This window comes from Myotis daubentonii, chromosome 2 (genome assembly GCF_963259705.1).
Source record: "Myotis daubentonii chromosome 2, mMyoDau2.1, whole genome shotgun sequence".
Classification (NCBI taxonomy): domain Eukaryota; kingdom Metazoa; phylum Chordata; class Mammalia; order Chiroptera; family Vespertilionidae; genus Myotis; species Myotis daubentonii.
In genome coordinates this window covers 19,952,525-19,971,581 of record NC_081841.1, presented here as the reverse complement: position 1 = coordinate 19,971,581, position 19,057 = coordinate 19,952,525, and the positions used below count along the sequence as shown (strand labels likewise).

The window sequence follows — 19,057 nt, the reverse complement described above, 5'->3', positions numbered from 1 at the left end:
AGAAAGCATGAATAATAAAACAAGAATAGATATAGAGCAGAAGTAGTCATGATTAAAGAATGAAAATTGGGCAGTACTTCTCTCTTCCCCCCTAGCCAGCTGCCTGAAATTCTTCCTGTAGAGGTTCATCTTTTAGCTCCTCAATGCTGTTTAAGTCCAGGCGTCCCTACAAGAATGCACTTAACACTCAAAAGGGGGAAAACCTTAAATTATTAGCAACAAACAATAGGATTATTGCCATCTGTTCTCAATCCTAGAGCTGGAAACAGAGTTAGCTACCTAGACAAGGAAGTGACTTTTTGGTGGAGGCAAAAGGAATGTCTTAAGAGGAGAGGGAAGGAGCCAAAGGCAACTGTGCCTACTTCACTCTTGTGCCAAGAACCTTGCTCTGGCTGACAGAGCTGGAAAAAAGTATGAATGGAGCAATGCAAATTTCATAAGAAAACTGCATGTAGTACACTGAATGTAATCATGTGTGTATCTGCCTTTCTCTACTAGATTGTACATCCTTGAAGGGAAGAAGAAACAAGTGGCTTAAATTTCCTTGAAATTTAACTCATTTGTTTCAACAAATGTGTTAATTTTTTTAATTCAGCATATATATATATATATATATATATATATATATATATATATATATATATCCGGGTGCACAAAATTCATGCACTGAGTGGGGGGGGTGTCCATCAGCCCGACCTGCATCCTCTCCAATCCCGGACCCCTTGGGGGATGTCCGACTCACAATCTGGGACCACTGGTTCCTAACCGCTCACCTGCCTGCCTGCCTGATCACCCCTAACCACTCTGCCTGCCTGCCTGCCTGATACCCCTAACTGTTCCCTGCCTGCCTGATCGCCCCTAACCACCTCTGCCTGCCTGCCGGATTGTCCCTAATCATCTCTGCCTGCCTGCCTGATCATCACTAACCTCTCTGCCTGCCTGCCTGATCTCCCCTAGCTGCCCTCCCCTGCCAGCCTGGTTGCCCCTAACCTCTCTGCCTTCCTGCCTGATCCCCCCTAACTGCCTTCCCCTGCCAGACTGATTGCCCCTAACTGCCTCTGCCTTGGCCCTGCCACCATGGCTTTGTCCAGAAGGATGTCCGGAAGATGTCTGGTCTAATTAGCATATTACCCTTTTATTAGTATAGATATATGTGTATATGTATATTTAATTTAAATTCTTTATTGGTTAAAGTATTATGTAAGTCTCTTTTTTCCCCCCATTGACCACTCCCTGGCTGCCCCCACCCCTCAGCACATGTCCTCACCCTTCTTCCCATCCCCCGTCTGTGTCCATTGTGTATGCTCATATGCATATATACAAGTCCTTTGGTTGATCTTTTACCCCTTCACCCCCCACCTTCCCTCATAGGTTGGACAGTCTGTTCGATGCTTCTATGACTCTGATTCTATTTTTTGTCCATTAGTTTATGTTGTTCATTATATTCCACAAATGAGTGAGATCATGTAATATTTATCTTTCTCTGACTAGCTTATTTCACTTAGCATAATGCTCTCCAGTTCCATCCATGCTGTTGCAAATGGTAAGAATTCCTTCTTTTTTACAGCAGCATAGTATTCCAATGTATAGATGTACCATAGTTTTCTAATCCACTCATCTGCTGATGGGCATTAAAGCTGTTTCCAAATCTTAGTTATTGTAAATTGTGCTGCTATGAACATAGGGGTGCATATATCCTTTCTGATTGGTGTTTCTGTTTTCTTGGGATATAGTCCTAGAAGTGGGATTACTGGATCAAATGGGAGCTCCATTTTTAATTTTTTTGAGGAAACGCTATACTGTTTTTCACAGTTCATTCAGCCAATATACATTGAGTGGCCAAATTATTATGACCACCTGACGTTTGTAGGTAAATTAGCTATAATTTTGCACTGAAGTTGTTATAGGGCCAGACCATTATAAATAGGGAAGCAGGTTGTTTACCACAACAGTAGAAGTGATTTTTTTCTGAAGATATGGGTAAACAACGCGATTTAACAGCCTTTGAACGTGGGATGATTGTTGGTGCTCGGAGCCATGGAGCAAGTATCAGCAAAACTTCTGAAGGCCTGTTTGAACACCTTTGCTGCCTGCAGTTACCAAGATAAAAAGTCTCCAGTTCGCACAGGAACACAAGGATTGGACAGTCAAGCATTGGAAAAAAGTCAGGTGGTCCGATGAATCACATTTCCAGTTGCATCATGCAGATGGCAGAGTGAGAATTTGGCAGAAACAGCATGAAAGCATGCACCCCAGATGCATGAGTACAACCCTTCAAGCTGGTGGGGGCAGTATTATGGTTTGGGGCATGTTTTCCTGGCATGATTTGGGCCCTTTAATTCATGTGGAACAACACCTGAATAGCACAACATACCTAAGTATCGTTGCTGATCAAGTTCATCCTATCATGTTGATGGCGTATCCCAATGGAGATGGCTTCTTCCAACAAGACAATGCGCCATGCCACGGTTCTTGTATTGTGCAGGAGTGGTTTCAAGAACATGAGGGAGACTTTTCCTTGCTTAGGTGGCCCCCACAATCACCAGATCTCAATCCAATTGAGCATTTGTGGGACGAAGTTAAAAGAGCCATCAGGCAGCTGGTTCCACAACCATCAAATCTCACAGAACTGGACAGTGCTATTCACCAGGCATGGTGTCATATTCCTCGCATCACCTTTCAACATCTCATGGAGTCAATGCCAAGAAGAATCGCTGTAGTATTGGAGGCAAAAGGTGGCCCAACGAAGTACTGATGGGGTGGTCATAGTAATCTGGCCACTCAGTGTATATTTAATGGAGCATTCAGAACCTTAGGTATGAAGTTTAGTTCTATTTTTAAAATTTCCCAAGAAGGCAGAGTACTAATTATGCATTTCAAGTGAAAATGAGATACTTTAAATTGTCACAAAGGAGGATTTGGGGAAGGGTAGGATTTAAAGACATTCAGTTTTATCTACAGTGCTTCCTATAAGGGATATACTAGCTCACATCTGAGCAAGGCTTGTAGGTAAAAATGTTCTGTGTAGCATTTATCTATAGTTGCTCTGGGAGATCTATGAGCCCAAGGAACAGGATCAGTCATGGAGGGAAATGGAAGTAATAATAATTATAATGATGATGATGATAATAAATAATAACAATAATAGTAGTAGTAGATAATTGGTTAGCATGATGTCCCGATGTAAAAGCCACTGTTCCAGGCATTACATAAATATCAACTCATTGAATTTACACAAGATAAGGTAGGTACAGTTATCATTGCCATTTCACAAGGGGGAAAATTGAAGTTCAAAGAGTTTTAGTAATTTGCCTAAGGTCACAAAGCCAATATGTCGTGGAGCTACTTAAATTCTAGCAGTCTTACTCAAAGCCACCACCTTAACACCTAAAATATGCCATTATAAGTCCCTGGAGAGTAGGATTTTTGAGTGATCCACTTTGGCCAAGCCTATTCAGATTCTTATCTAAATAGAACTGGTGTTTTCCAAACCTATTTGTCCTTGAAGAGTTCTTAAGAACAAAGGCTGGTTTGGACTCAAAGTGAGCCATTTCCTTTCAAGAGTATTCAGTTCTTGAGTAGATTATTAGTCCCATTCCTCTGGGAGAAGCCTAGCAGCTTTGGGGATAGATGAATACAGAAATATCAGCCCCCATTTGCAACATTGGCATGAGTAAGTTCAGGGAATGTAAGGATAGAGAATCCTTTTAGATTCTCATTGGTTCATTGTAAAAGTTATCTATACACTGACCATTCAGTTGCCTCCTGTGCCATTTATGCACCACTGCAAGTGTTAACAGGCCTATATATCAGAAACTCCAGTGAAAAAAATTTACAAAAGGAAATGATAACAGGAATGGAAATGAACTCTAATTACAGATTGGTTCTTTGTGGATAACACCTCCTTTATGTTATTTACTCTCCCTATTAGGTATGATCTACTTTTATAGTCAGTTTTAATTTAGGGTATGGAGAATGGTGAAAAAAAAAAAATATATATATATATATATATATATATATACACACACACACACACACACATACAGTGGGGCCTTGACTTACGAGTTTAATTCGTTCCGTGACGGAACTCGTAACTTAAATTACTCGTATGTCAAATCAAAAGTGAACGAGTGAGACACGTGATGCTGGGCTGATGTTGTGGCGTTCACTGTGACGTTCGCTGCGCCAGCTAGCGGTGGGGTATCTGAAGCTGGCTCATAACCCGAATTTTAGCTTGCAACTCAAAGCAAAAAATCGGCTGAGAAACGGCTTGTATCTTGAAAAACTCGTTAGTCAGGACACTCGTAAGTCAAGGCCCCACTGTATGTATGTGTGTGTGTATATATGTGTATATATACATATATATACACACACACACATATATATGGCTAATATGCAAAGTGTCCCCTCGAGAGTTTGATTGGGAGACGGGGAGTTTGATCGCTCGCTATGATGTGCGCTGACCACCAGGGGGCGGTGCAGAATGAAGAAAGGCCCCAGCCGATCGGCCCTGATCTCTGGCCAGGCCTAGTGATGCTACCTGTGCACGATTTAGTGCACCGGGCCTCTAGATTAGTATAACTTAATGATTTAGGTAAATTTCTAGATTCAGATTGCTGGCTTATTTTCATTTTTTCATGTAAACAATTTTGCATGCCCCAATGCTTTATGTATCTAAATGGCAGTTTATCTGTGCCATTGTGCATGAAATTTACCATAAGAGATCAAGAGTTGAAGGAGTAGTCAGAAGCATGCATACACACATAGAAGTTTCCAAATGCTACCAAATCTTCCTACAACAAATGATGGGCCTTAATTCCAAAATTGCTTAAAGATCTTTGTTTTGTAGTATTACAACTAGAACTAAGAACTCAAATCAAGTTTTGTGGTTTATCTTTCAACATTCATCATGGCCCCTTTTGTGAAAATTAGATAATTAGTCAAAATCAAAATAAAATAAACAAAACCAACCCTCCCTACTTCCAAGCCCACCGATTAGCAGAAAGGAAAACAGAAACTGCTCCAGAGCAGAGAAAAGCATAATTTAAGCCTTTCAAATAAATTGCAAAAAAACTTTTAGGTTTAAAAATATTGTTAATAAAATAACCTCTCTTTTTAAAGCTAAGAAAAAGGAGGCTTTAAAATATTACCATTTTAAAAATCTATTGGGCCAACAGTATGTTTTTCTAGTGAGCATTTTACTTTAAATTTTAGATTCTTGAGTAATTTTAGGTAGGATTCTTTTATCCTTCAGAGTATTGATTTCCTAGAACAAAGCAAGTCTTTCTCTTTCTTTTTGTGAGTTAGGGATAGAAACTATTTTTATTTTATTTATAACCATGGGTGAAAGAGGATCAAGTGTAACATCTTTTTGGAGCCCACATTATCAGAATATCCTTTCTTTGCATATTTCCCTAATTAACAAATAATATTCTTTGTGTTGGGAAAAATTGTGAAAGACTTTGCAATGTCCTTCTCCCCCTACCTCAACCCCCCCCCCCAAAAAAAAGATGACACTGTTCTGTCTAACACAACCTTCTGGGTTATCTCTGCCTTTTATTATTGAACTAGAGGCCCGGTGCACAAAAATTTGTGCACTGGGGGAAGGGGGAAGGTTCCTCAGCTGGCCTGTGCCCTCTCTCAGTCTGGGACTCCCTCGGGGGATGAGCACCTGCTTGGCTCCCCAGGGGATTGGGCCTAAGCTGGCAATCAAACATACCTCTAGCAGCCCGGGAGCCCTTGGGGGATGTCCACTTGCCAGTGGGGAGCAGGCCTAAGCTGCAGTCAGACATCCTTAGCGCTGCTGAGGAGGCGGGAGAGGCTCCCACCACCACCACCACTGTACTGGCAGCCGTCAGCCTGGCTTGTGGCTGAGCACAGCTGCCCCCTGTGGGAGCACACTGACCACCAGGGGGCAGCTCCTGCATTGAGCGTCTGCCCCCTGGTGGTCAGTGTGTGTCATAGTGACCAGTCATTCCCAGTCTTTCTGCTGTTAGGGTCAGTTTGCATATTACCCTTTTATTATATAGGATAGAGGCCTGGTGCATGGGTGGGGCCGGCTGGTTTGCCCTGAAGGGTGTCCCGGATCAGGGTGGGGGTCCTGCTGGGGTGCCTGGCCAGCCTGGGTGAGGGGCTGATGGCTGTTTTCAGGGTGGGTGTCCCCCTTGGGGTGCCTGGCCAGTCTGGGTGAGGGGCTGAGGGCCGTTTTCAGGCTGGCCAAGCCCGTCGGCAACGGAAGCTCCCAGCCTCTCCTTTTTTTCCTTTTTCTTTTTTTTATTCTGGAATTTATTTACCTTCTATAATTGAAACTTTGTTGCTTTTGAGTGGAGCTCAGCGGCAGGCTGGCTTCCTCCATCACTGGAGCAAGCAAGCCTCCTGCTCGCTTCAGCTCCATGGCTGCGGGCCGCCATCTTGGTTGGGTTAATTTGCATACAGTTGCTCTGATTGGCTGGTGGGCATGGCTTAAGGCATAGTGAATGTATGGTCAATTTGCATGTTTGTCTTTTATTAGATTAGATTATTTCTCAGCTCTCTAAGTTGTAGAAAATTAATAATAATGCAAATAATTATTGTTCATAGAAATGCAAGTCAGTTGTGTCTGGTAAGGATACAATTAACCATTGCCTTTCATATTGATTTGTTTTGCATCAATTTGTAAATATATTTCCAGCATTCTTTATTTGCCTATGTATGTGTGGTTCTTTGAATTTTCCTTTGAACCCTTTATAATGTCTTTCTGATCCCTCATTAATAATAAGTTAAATAAAATCATTGGCACATGTTTATTTTGTACCTGTATGACAGTCATGACCTTACTCTTTAAGAATATTAACTTCTATTTTTTATCTTGAGGATGTACTTCTAAAAGTGGAATTTCAACATGTTTTATAAAGCTAAAGTAGAGGCCTGATGCACGAAATTCGTGGGGGGGGGGGTGGGAGGTCCCCTCAGCCCGGCCTGCACCCTCTCGCAATCTGGGACCGCTGGCTCCTATCCACTCACCTGCCTGCCTGATGGCCGCTAACCACTCTGCCTGCCTGCCTGATAGCCCCTAACCCCTCTGCCTGCCCTCCTGATGGCCCCTAGCCACTCGCCTGCCTGCCTGCTCACCCCTAACCACTGGCCCGCCTGCCTGATCTCCCCAAACCACTCTGCCTGCCTGCCTGATTGCCCCTAACCACTTGCCTGCCTGCCTGATCATCCCTAACTGCTCGCCTGTCTGCCTGATCGCCCCTAACCACTTTGCTTGCCTGCCTGATCTCTCCTAACTGCTCTCCTGCCTGCCTGATCGCCCCTAACCGCCTCTGCCTCAGCCCCTGCCATGGCAGCTTCATCCAGAAGGATGTCCGGAATGACATCTGGAAGGTCATTTGGCTGACTGGTCTAATTAGCATATTACACTTTTATTATTATAGATGGGTTTTGAATGTCTTATATTGTCACAAGATTAAGTCTACTGGCTTCCTCTTTTCAGTGTCGCCAGGCACTTTATTTTTCCTCTGATGACTGTAATAAATATTTCTGCCTTAAAAATGCAAATAGTATTGAGCTGAAAATTGTAATGCCCAGGAGGCTTTTGAAGGTTACATTTAGATATGATCATACTATTACTAAGTTATGAGATTTTTTTCTACTTTTAATTCATTGCATAGAACTGTTTCATATTTGTTCTTTGTTTCCAATGGGTTTTAAGAATTATTTCTGACTACTGGGTTTTAAAAAATGTCTCTCCAGTATATACCTTTATTTGGTTAAATTTTATGAGTATATACATAATTTGTTTTCAGATTTGCTAATATACAATGGCAATAAAGTAAGGCTGTCTGATTCTAAGACTTTCTTGCCTTAAAATATTAAATTGGCTTCTTTTTTTCTAAAAGCCACAATTTCTTCAGCTGCAAAGATATAGATAAATATATTCTTGCTGCAGTTCTTGTCCATAGATATGTTGCCGGTGGAAATGGGGTCCTTATGGTGTCGGGAGAAAACCATTTCAGGGGCCATAAACAGAAGGATGAGATTTGGTGGTAAGATTTATTGAAACTGGAGCAAACACAAAGGGTTGTCCCAGGTTGTTTTCATCAAGCCCAGAAGAAAGTCCAGGGTCCAGAAATGTTGTGCCATTGGTTCAGTCTAGTACAATCCTTGTCTCCAACTGGCCAGCCTAGCCTCTGTTCCCAGCTGCACTCCAGCTAGGACTGTGCTACTATCCCCAGTACCTAGGCTCAGACTTAGAGCCCATGCGTGGGGACCTAGGCTCACACTTAGAGCCCATGCGTGGGGACCATGCTTGGGCCCCCCTCAGCTGCTAGGTCTGCATGGCTGATACAGAGAGAATGTCAGTGCAGGAGCGCACATTATGGGGCCAGAGGCCCTTGTTAGGCTTAGATTATATTATCTTGCGCTTTCAAACTGACCAATCTCTTTCCCAATCCCTTGAAGGCTTGTGCTGGGCCCTCCCCCTAACCAATTCATTTCATAGATATTCCAGGGTCTGCATCCTTATCCAATCTGATCCTTTTCCCAGGCTATACACTCCTCCATATGATTGCCATCTTAGCTTCTACTGCACATGCCTCATAGTAGAAGAACCTCCCCTATGCCATCTACTGGGCCTGTGCCCAGTAGAGGAATTTCCCCTTCATTGTTTTTATTTCTTCCTCCGTAATCCTGGCTAATGAACGCTAATGACCCTTCCTGTCCATTTTGTGGATTAGGACTCAAGGGTAGAGGATACAATAGTCCCCTGGGGAGTGTGTGAAGCAGGCTTATTGTCTGATTCAGCTCCTAGCAGATTAGGCTTCTTCTTCTTTTTTTTTTTTTTTAGATTAGGCTTCTTAATGTCTAATTCCATTTGCTCCATTCTTTTTTATCTTTTATTTTTATTGATTTCAGAGAGGAAGGGAGAGGGAGAGGGAGAGAGAAACATCAATGATGAGAGAGAATCATTGATTGGCTATCTCCTGCATGCCCCCTACTGGGGATTGATCCTGCAACGTGGGCATATGACCAGAATCCAACCCAGGACCTTTCAGTCCGCAGGCCGACACTCTATCCACTGAGCCAAACCCGTTAGGGCCCCATTCTTTATTAATACCCAGCTACCTATACTAACAACTTTGAGTTTCCTATAATACTATATAAGAAACTATTTCAGTATAAAGCTAAGCAGTGAAATTTCAAACAAAATTGTTGGCCTATAACTGTGTTGAGTGACTAGGATAGTTGCCAATAGCCATTCAACCACTCCATCTCTGCTCGTCATTTGATCCCAGTTACATGTTTTCATAATTTCACTTTACACTTGTCTTTTTATATTTAAACTTTTCTAAGGCCACAATGTAAATCAGTGGCAGAACTCCCAAGAGAGTCCTAAAATATTAGAGCTCCATCTAAGAACAGTGATTTCATCAGAAGGATTTTTTTCCTTCCCACAAACACCTAAAAATAACTTCTTATGATAAAATCTCATTGAGGGGAAAAAGGGATCAGATCAATGTCAATTTCTTAGTACCTATTTAATTTAAATAATTTTAGAAAGAAATAGCAGAAGTGGAATTAACAATATAGAACTTCTAATATGCTGTTAAAACTATTAGCAACTATGGGGCAAGAACCTGGGAAACTGAGTGAAGGCAAAAACTAGTAGAACACATTTTGTAAGCAAGTTATCTGTCAAGAAACATTCAATTCGAGAATGATGGAACATTTTGTGGGAGTTTTGTTCAAGGCCTTTTAGAATTTAGATGGTTTTTATAATGAGGAGGGGACCAGGTAAATTCTATTAGAAATGCTGTGGGGGATTATTAAGTACTTTTCACCCGTTGACATTCACTTGTTCAATGTGCTCACATAGCTTCTGGTTATTTTAAAGGAAAATTCCTTGTCAAAGGCTATTTTGCATTCTCTTACAAAGATTTTGTTTTAAATTCATTCTAGTTCACATTTCCCACTTCTTCCTTTTTTCTTGACAGCTCTGTCTGACTGTCACTCAGTATTCTATACAGTGCAGAGGGTGTTACAAAAGTTGACTTGTTTAAGATAAATGAGCCCCGGATTGTAGTACAAGAAGCCAGTTGCTAGGGCATGTTTTCTTCCACATCTTTTGTTGTTGAATTAATTCATTCACATGGTTCTTTTTATATTGAAAAACTGCTTGTTTCTTGGTGAGCCTTATAAAACATAGTCTTCATTATTGAGTATGCTCATATGAAAGATCAATAATGATTTATTAAAAACTTATGCTTCTTTGGCAACTCTATCTGAATGCAGTCATTAACAAATCTGTGATGATCAGTATAACTGATGAAACAACAGCCACAGACACAGCCACAGATATTGAAAGAATTGGTTTTCTTCAATACCCATACATCCAATGCTATTGCTTTTGAAAATGGTCAGCTTGAAAAACTGGAACTTGAAAATCTATACTAATAAAAGGATAATATGCTAATTAGACTGGACATCTTCCGGACGTCCTTCCTGATGAAGCCGGGGCCGGAGGGAAGTCAGCCCAGGTCCCGGGTACCTGTCTGTAGCCTGAGGAGGCAAGCAGCCTGGGTCCCAGGTACTTGCCAGCGGCCGGAGGAGGGAATCCTGGGTCCCAGGTGCTGGAGAGAAGCCGGTGCTGACAGCCGGGGAAAGGAAGGCCTACTCTGGCATGAATTTTCGTGCATCGAGCCTCTAGTAAATATATAAAATCCTGATATAACCAGCCATGGTTTTCAGTTAGTTTGTTTTTTAGTTATTGATTATTTTTATTGGAATTATATCACATAACATAAAATTCATCATTCAAAACATTCTAAATCATACAATTTAGTGGTTTTCAGTATATTAAAAAAAAATCGTGCAATCATTACCACCATCCAATTCTAGAGCATTTTCAAAAGAAACCTTGTGCCCATTAAGCAGTCTCTCACCCTTCCTCATTGATTCACAACTCCTGAAAACCACACCTACTTTGTATTTATGCATTTCCCTATTTTGGACATTTCATTTAAAAGGAATAATATGTGGCCTTTTGTGTTTGGTTTCTTTCACTTAGTATAATGTTTTCAAGGTTCATTCACATTGTAAAATGTATCAGTATTCCATTCCTTTTTATGGTTAGACTAGATGCCCGGTGCACGAAATTCCTGCATGGGTGCAGTCCTTAGGTCTGGCTGGCGATCGAAGCACAAGCATCTGGTATGGAAGGGCAGGTCCCAGCTGACCTCTGGGCCCTGGGCAGCACCTGAGTCACAGCACCCGAGTCCCCATGCAGAGATGTGGTGAGCATGGCCTAACACCGCAGGCAAGGGCTCAGTGTGCACCTCTTGGCTGCCCAGTGGCACCACACGGAAGCCGGGCAGGCAGCGTGCTCTCTTCTGGCTGGCCTTGCAGACCAGCTCCTGGGTGAACACACAGGGAGCCCGACCAGCCCTTGCGGTCCCGATGGCTGCAGCCCAGCTCACCCAGAAGATGTCATGTGGGTGCGGGGCAGGCCCCTTGTGGGTGCCTGGCACCTGAGCACGGGGACTTCCTTGGCACACGAGCCCTGGTGTCCTGGGGGAGGGTAGCAGGGGGAATGAGAGCAAGCTTGGCGGACACGCCACATTCTCACCGCACTTTGGTCCCCGTCACCCCTGACCCCAAGTAGCTGGAGAGAGGTCGCAGCGTGTCGCTAATGCCCGCCATGTTCTGCACCACCCCCTGGTGGTCAGCGCACGTCATTGCGAGTGGTCAAATTCCCATTCAAACTCCCAGTAGAACAACTGCCCGAGGGGACAATTTGCATATTAAGCTATTATTATATAGGATACTATTCCATAAAAATATAATGGATGGATATACCACATTTTGTTCATTCATTCATCAATTGCTGGACATCAGATTGTTGCCACTTGGGGCTACTATGAGTAATGCTACTATAAACATTCATGTATAAGATTTTGTGTAGACATAGGTTTTCAGTTCACTTGGATATATAACTGAGGAGAATTGCTGGCTCATATGGTAACTGTATTACATTTTTTTTAGAAATTGCCAGACTGTTTCCACAGCAGCAGCACCATTTTGCATTCCCACCAGCAATGTATGAGGGTTCCCATTTCTCCACATGCTCATCAACACCTATTGTTATGTCTTTTTTGGAGAACCAAGATGGAGGCATAGGTTAACGCCGGAGTTTGCTGCTTTGAACAACTACTTCAAAAGTGAAACCAAAAAACGGAAGGGACATCACCCAGAACCACAGGAACGCTGGCTGAGTGGAAGTCTTACAACTAGGAGGAAAGAGAAACGCACACGGACACTCAGAGAAGGCGCAGTGCTGAAGTCAAATTCTGAGGTGCGGAGTGCGTGGAGCGGGCTGGTGGCGGAGGGCGCGGTTGGCTTTTTCAATCGGGAGGGAGTTGCAGACTCTGAGCTCCAGATACAGGCGAGTCTTTAGGGACCCAGACTCAAACGGGAGAAGCGGGACTGTCTGGCTTCGGTCAGAGCGAGTGCAGCTTTCTCTCCGAGGTGTGCAGCGGTTGCTGGGACTCAGAGAGGCAGAGCCCCTGGGGACAGGACTGAGAGCCGCCATAACTGCTCTCTCCGGCCCACCCTATTGATCCTGTGCGACCCGCCCCGCCCAAGCCCTGCACAGAGGCATTTGCCAGATAGCCTCAGGCAAAGGCTAGATTAGCACCTCCCTAGAGGACAGAAGTTCTCTCACCGCTGACACAGCTGATTCTCATAGCCACTTGGCCTGGAGGTCAAACCCTCCCTGGAATTAGCTACAACAATCAAGATTTAACTATAAGACTGCAAACAAAGACCACTAGGGGGTGCACCAAGGAAGCATAACAAAATGCGGAGACAAAGAAACAGGACAAAATTGTCAATGGAAGATATAGAGTTCAGAACCACACTTTTAAGGTCTCTCAAGAACTGTTTAGAAGCCGCCGATAAACTTAATGAGATCTACAAGAAAACTAATGAGACCCTCGATCTTATATTGGGGAACCAACTAGAAATTAAGCATACACGGACTGAAATAACGAATATTATACAGACTCCCGACAGCAGACCAGAGGAGCGCAAGAATCAAGTCAATGATTTGAAATGCGAGGAAGCAAAAAACATCCAATCGGAAAAGCAAAATGAAAAAAGAATCCAAAAATGCGAGGATAGTGTAAGGAGCCTCTGGGACAGCTTCAAGCGTACCAACATCAGAATTATAGGGGTGCCAGAAGATGAGAGAGAGCAAGATATTGAAAACCTATTTGAAGAAATAATGACAGAAAACTTCCCCCACCTGGTGAAAGAAATGGACTTACAGGTCCAGGAAGCACAGAGAACCCCAAACAAAAGGAATCCAAAGAGGACCACACCAAGACACATCATAATTAAAATGCCAAGAGCAAAAGATAAAGAGAGAATCTTAAAAACAGCAAGAGAAAGAAACTCAGTTACCTACAAGGGACTACCCATACGACTATCAGCTGATTTCTCAACAGAAACTTTGCAGGCCAGAAGGGAGTGGCAAGAAATATTCAAAGTGATGAATACCAAGAACCTACAACCAAGATTACTTTATCCAGCAAAGCTATCATTCAGAATTGAAGGTCAGATAAAGAGCTTCACGGATAAGGAAAAGCTAAAGGAGTTCATCACCACCAAACCAGGATTATATGAAATGCTGAAAGGTATCCTTTAAGAAGAGGAAGAGGAAAAAAAAGGTAAAGATACAAATTATGAACAACAAATATGCATCTATCAACAAGTGAATCTAAGAATCAAGTGAATAAATAATCTGATGAACAGAATGAACTGTTGATTATAATAGAATCAGGGACATAGAAAGGGAATGGACTGACTATTCTTGGGGGGAAAGGGGTGTGGGAGATGCGGGAAGAGACTGGACAAAGATCGTGCACCTATGGATGAGGACAGTGGGTGGGGAGTGAGGGCGGAGGGTGGGGTGGGAACTGGGAGGAGGGGAGTTATGGGGGGGAAAAAAAGAGGAACAAATGTAATAATCTGAACAATAAAGATTTAATTAAAAAAATAAATAAATAAAAAAGAGGATTAAAAAAAAAAACACCTATTGTTATGTCTTTTTTATTACAGTCATCCTAGTGGATATGAAGTGGTATTGCATTGTGGTTTTGATTTGCATTTCCCTAATGACTAGGGACTGCAAGCATCTATTCATGCACTTATTAGCCATTTGCATAGTTTCTTTGGAGAAATGTCCATTCAAACCTTTGTCCATTTTAAATTGCATTCCTTTCTTATCATTATATGGATAAATGTGACATAAGGAGAATAAATTTTGGAAACAGATACATGGGGTATCTAATCCCTGATCTCAATAATCTTGGATAGGTTCCTTAATAACAAGATATAAGTTTCTACCTATAAAATAAAGATAATGTTACTGGCCCCTTGTGTTTGAGGATTAAAATAGAAGAAGTATGTAGATGTGTGACAGAGAATATAAAAAACAATAATTATTAATGTTATTAACATTATTATCTCAAGTGAATAACATTATCTCTTATTTTTAAAATGTTATTGATGCTGAGAGCTGACCTAGCCAGCTAAATTACATGCCTGCTAGTAGTGCCTTTAGAGATGCAAAAATAAAAGGCAAAGGACACTTGATCAGTGTTTACTCTTATGAATTGCATAATTATTTGTATTATACATGAAATATTTAATAGTGGAACACATGTAATCTTTTTTCTATTTCTAATATGTGAGCTCTCTTAAAGCTAAATATATTGTAGATTTTGAAACCATAATTCTTTTTTCTTTTTATTTAAGGAGCTAGAGAGAAAAATTAAAAAAATATTAGATTCTATATAACTAAAAAATATAATGAGTTAACAAGTACTATAGTTCTTCTATATCACCATACATGTACTGTTTTATTCCATTAAAATAATGACATTGCTAAGATATAATACAACTGTAGTTCCAATTATAGTACTGTATTAAGGCTTTAAGTGCCAAGATTAACAGACCTGGGTTTTCTCACTGTTTGAAATGGCTGTGAATTTCTTTGTCTTGTAGAATAATTATTGCGCGTGCGTGTGTGTGTGTGTGTGTGTGTGTGTGTGTGTGTGTGTATTTTAATCTTATGTGTCTGGTCACTAAAAATTTTCCTCGTAAGAGGGACTGAGGATTTAAATTACAGCTTATCTTCTACTGAATGCAATTGTTTTAGGAAAAATTGAAGTACATTTCCAGCTCTTACAAAATTGGCAGACACAAAAGAAACACGTTAGAGATGTGAGAACTGGGGCTGTGAACCAGAAGTCAGGTATCTATCTACAACCTAAGTTTTTCTCTTTCCATGAAGCTTCCCCCATACCCCATTATATTAGCATTTAAATAGGGAGACTAGGCTTTCCTGACCCAGAGCTCAGACTCCAGGCTCCCACATATCCATAGAATAGACTCAAAAGTGCTACACTGAAAAGGAAATATTCATAAAAACATCTGCAAAGTAAGATATCTAAGGAGCACTTTATAGTTAAAAAAAAATGTCAAATTTAACTTGTTGTTTCCCAAATTTATAAAACTAGCAGCTTGAACCTGTTAAAGAAACTCATTTTTGCAGCTTTACGATGCCCCAGTTTTGACCTAAAGATACATGTGTTCACATTCTGCAATTCATGAAAAGTTGAATGTACAAATTTTACATTTGGACAATCAACCTTGCTTTCTAATTGGTGTATATTTTACTTTCAGAGATGTCAGCTCTGACACCAACATTTTCATTTTCAGGTATTTTTATCCTTTTACCTTTCTGTGAAATAGAGGCCTATAAATAAATATTTAAATGTTCTAGGGGAATTCTTAAAAGAAAATCCATTGGGAATTATTTCATGAGTGCCAAACTGCTTTATAATGCCTTCAGTTCTGAAGTCTTCTGGTTTCCTGATCATCTAATAAAAAGAGTAATCTCAGGCAACTCTTGTCGTTAAAAGAGAACATGTCTTACTGTCTAGACAGAAAATAAGGCTAGATTAATTGGAAGTTTTACAGTCAAAACACTAGTAATTTCCAGCCATGAACATATTTTACTGGCTTGCCCTTCTACTAGGAAACACAAGGTAGTAAATGCGGTACAACAACATTCTGTTCACCTTCTATGGTGTCTGTAGTTACTCATTGCCAAGGGACTACTGGCAAAACTATACCATGCTAACACAGGGACATTGAAATGAGGTTAAGACCTTGCAATGGATTGAGAACAGCCTCATGCTAAAAGTACCAAGTTAGCAGGCTTTATATTTTGTTTATTTTAGGGATACAACATTGTGTCCTCGTTTATGATAGGATTACCCAATCCTCCAGATTTGATGTGACAAAATGAAAAAACTGGGATGGCTGCTGTTTCTCATTCACAGTGAAAATTATTTTGGGCTACATATGAAAGTAGAATTGTAGGTACAGAAATCCCTCTTCTTAATAAAGCCAAAAATAAGCATCAAAGATGATGCATACCCCACCCCCAAATAGTCACTCCTAAATTATTTACTTTGTAGATTATCCAAACTTATTGCTTTGACTTTCTTCTTTCCTCCCTTTGAGCCATTTCACTAGTTACTGAATGGAAGAAAAGAGAATCAATGATAATTTCTGGTTCCATATTAAAATGTAGATGATTTGGATCGATGGCCTATCCCTATAAAAAGAGTCTTTTTAACAACAGGTGTTTTTTTCCCTTGGTAGCCTATTGGGGATGGAGGTGGGGTACAATGATAAGGATTCTGAGTAATTGCTCTATCACTGTGACTTTAAGAAAGTACATTAATCTCTCTGTATTTCAGTTTTCCTTATCTGCAGAATTGAAATAAAATATTTCCAGTGTTGTAGTAAGGATCTAGTGAAACAATACATGAGAAAGGGCGTTATAAAATATGAAACAGCAGACATTTGGTGGTGGGAATAGTCTTTGCTCTCTTGTGTCCTAACTTTTCTCCTTGCTTAGTTTAGATTCTACAGTCCATCATGGTAATCAATCCCTTGAGCCTGTCCCCATCTCCCTTGCCCCTCCTGTACTTTATCCCTTCTTTTTTCTCTGTTCTTGGCATAATATCAACCCTGGTTAGATCCAAATCTTTAACAGCACAACAACAGCAAAAAGAAAATGGGCTTCAGTGTCTGACAGGCGAATTTAAACTGTAGCTCCACCCCTTCTTAGCGTTTGAGAAGTCAGATAACATTTCCCAGTCTCACCTCCTCATTTGTGAAAGAAAACGATGATATTGCATCATCCAGTTGTTGTGAATATTAGATTTAATAACATTTATAGCACGACAGCATAAGATTTGGTACACAACAACGCATTTGATAAGTGATAACTATTAATAGTAGTATTTATAATCTATGATCTTTTTTTTTTCTCTACTGAGAAAAAAAAGAATTAGGGCTAGATTAATTGGAAGTTTTACATGTCCAATTTATAGGTGTTAATTTTCAAACATGAGTATATGTTTTATTATATAAAAATATTTTTAAATTCTGATATAATGTTCTCATTTAATAACTTTATTGTTTTTAAGCCTTTTGACCTTTCCCTTAACACCTTGAAGAGTCAAGAGCATTCTCATTATTACTTTTTGCTATTCACACTAAATAATTTTTTAAAAGAAGATATGAACAGTGGTCTTAAACCTGTGCTGAATTGACAAAACATGGCATGTAAGTTATGCAAACATAAATACATGAATAATTGTATTCAGGTTCTGCCATGAAACTGTATGAATGATTCTAAATCCTGACTCCCAAAGGTAGGTGGCTAAGTAACATTTTCCTCAAACCACACTGTCTCAATGCTACTCTTAGATTTGAACATATCAGTAAAAAAATAAATAAATAAATAAAAATCCCACCACCATAACAAGTGTAACTCAAGAGGTTTAAACAATTGTTCCTGGTACTCTAAGACTTCTGTGTTATCTAGTGGATAATACTTCAGTAAAACAATGAAGCTTTCCATGTTCCTTCATAGTATCATCCATCAATAGCTGTAAAATCATCAGCTGCTAGGGGAAAAAGCAACTAAATTAGTCCTCTCCAGCTGCAAAGAAAAAAAATCTTAAGATCTCCTCTTCACATTATTTCTGGGATCCCAGGAGCCTGGAGTTAAAGTACAGTGTTCTTTGCCGCAAGACCTCTAGCCCTGTATACATGTCCAACAGCACATATGCTGTAATTTATTTTTGTCATTATTGGGGTAGAAGAGTATATGGAAGTAGCTGAAATAATACAATATAATAACAGCAATAACTGTAGGTAGTGTCTATCATGTCCTAGGCATTGGCTACCATATTTTTTAATCCTTACACTAACTATATAAGATAGATGTCATCCTCATTTTCTTAGGAAACTGAGATGCAATGAGACCAACTAAGTAAATGTGGTGATTCAAATCAAGGTCTATTTGACTCCAATGTTAGGATATCAATCATTGTTCTGCCTTCTAGTAAAAGGAGCAACAAATTGAACTGGAAAAAGATAGAAGAAGGACAAACATGGAAAAGGACACAGACGTGCCCTGGCCAGTTGGTTGGAGCATTGTTCCATATACCAGAAGGTGGCAGGCTTGATTCCCAGTCAGGGCACATACGTAGGTTGTGGGTTCGATCCCTGGTTGGGGTACATGTAGGAGGCAACTGATCCATCTCTCTCTCTCTCTCAAAACAATCAATCAGTCAACCAACCAACCAATCAATAAAAGACACAGGAATGTTTTAAGATAAATGAACCTACCAACTTGTATTTTACTTCGTATCTTTTCCTACTTCCTACTCCCAAAGAAAGAAAATGACCCTAAAATCTTATATAGCTTAAGAAACAGACAAAGTATCATTTCCATTAACTTCCTTAATTCTCTATCATCAGCCATCAAAAATTATGGCACATAAAATCAGATCCTACTTAGTCGCCCTCACAACAATATTAGTTGTAGCTGTCTATGGAGCAGCAGCTTTCAAACTTTAGCAAGTATTGTAATCACGCAGAGGGTCTGTTAAACACGGATTTCTGGGCCCCATCACTGGAGTTTCTGATT

The 19,057-nt window shown here is 40.6% G+C and overlaps 1 protein-coding gene and 1 long non-coding RNA gene across 6 annotated transcripts in view; both read right to left on the bottom strand.

Annotated features, from left to right (window-relative positions):
- NTN4 (netrin 4) overlaps nucleotides 1–19,057 on the bottom strand; it is a 114,351-nt gene that overhangs the window by 48,880 nt on the left and 46,414 nt on the right. The window lies entirely within an intron of this gene.
- Nucleotides 7,036–15,753, bottom strand: LOC132227155 (uncharacterized). Its single transcript, XR_009451139.1, has 3 exons — nucleotides 14,072–15,753; nucleotides 8,253–12,114; nucleotides 7,036–8,219 (listed from the first exon to the last, which is right to left on the bottom strand). It is a non-coding gene; the product is annotated as an uncharacterized LOC132227155 (long non-coding RNA).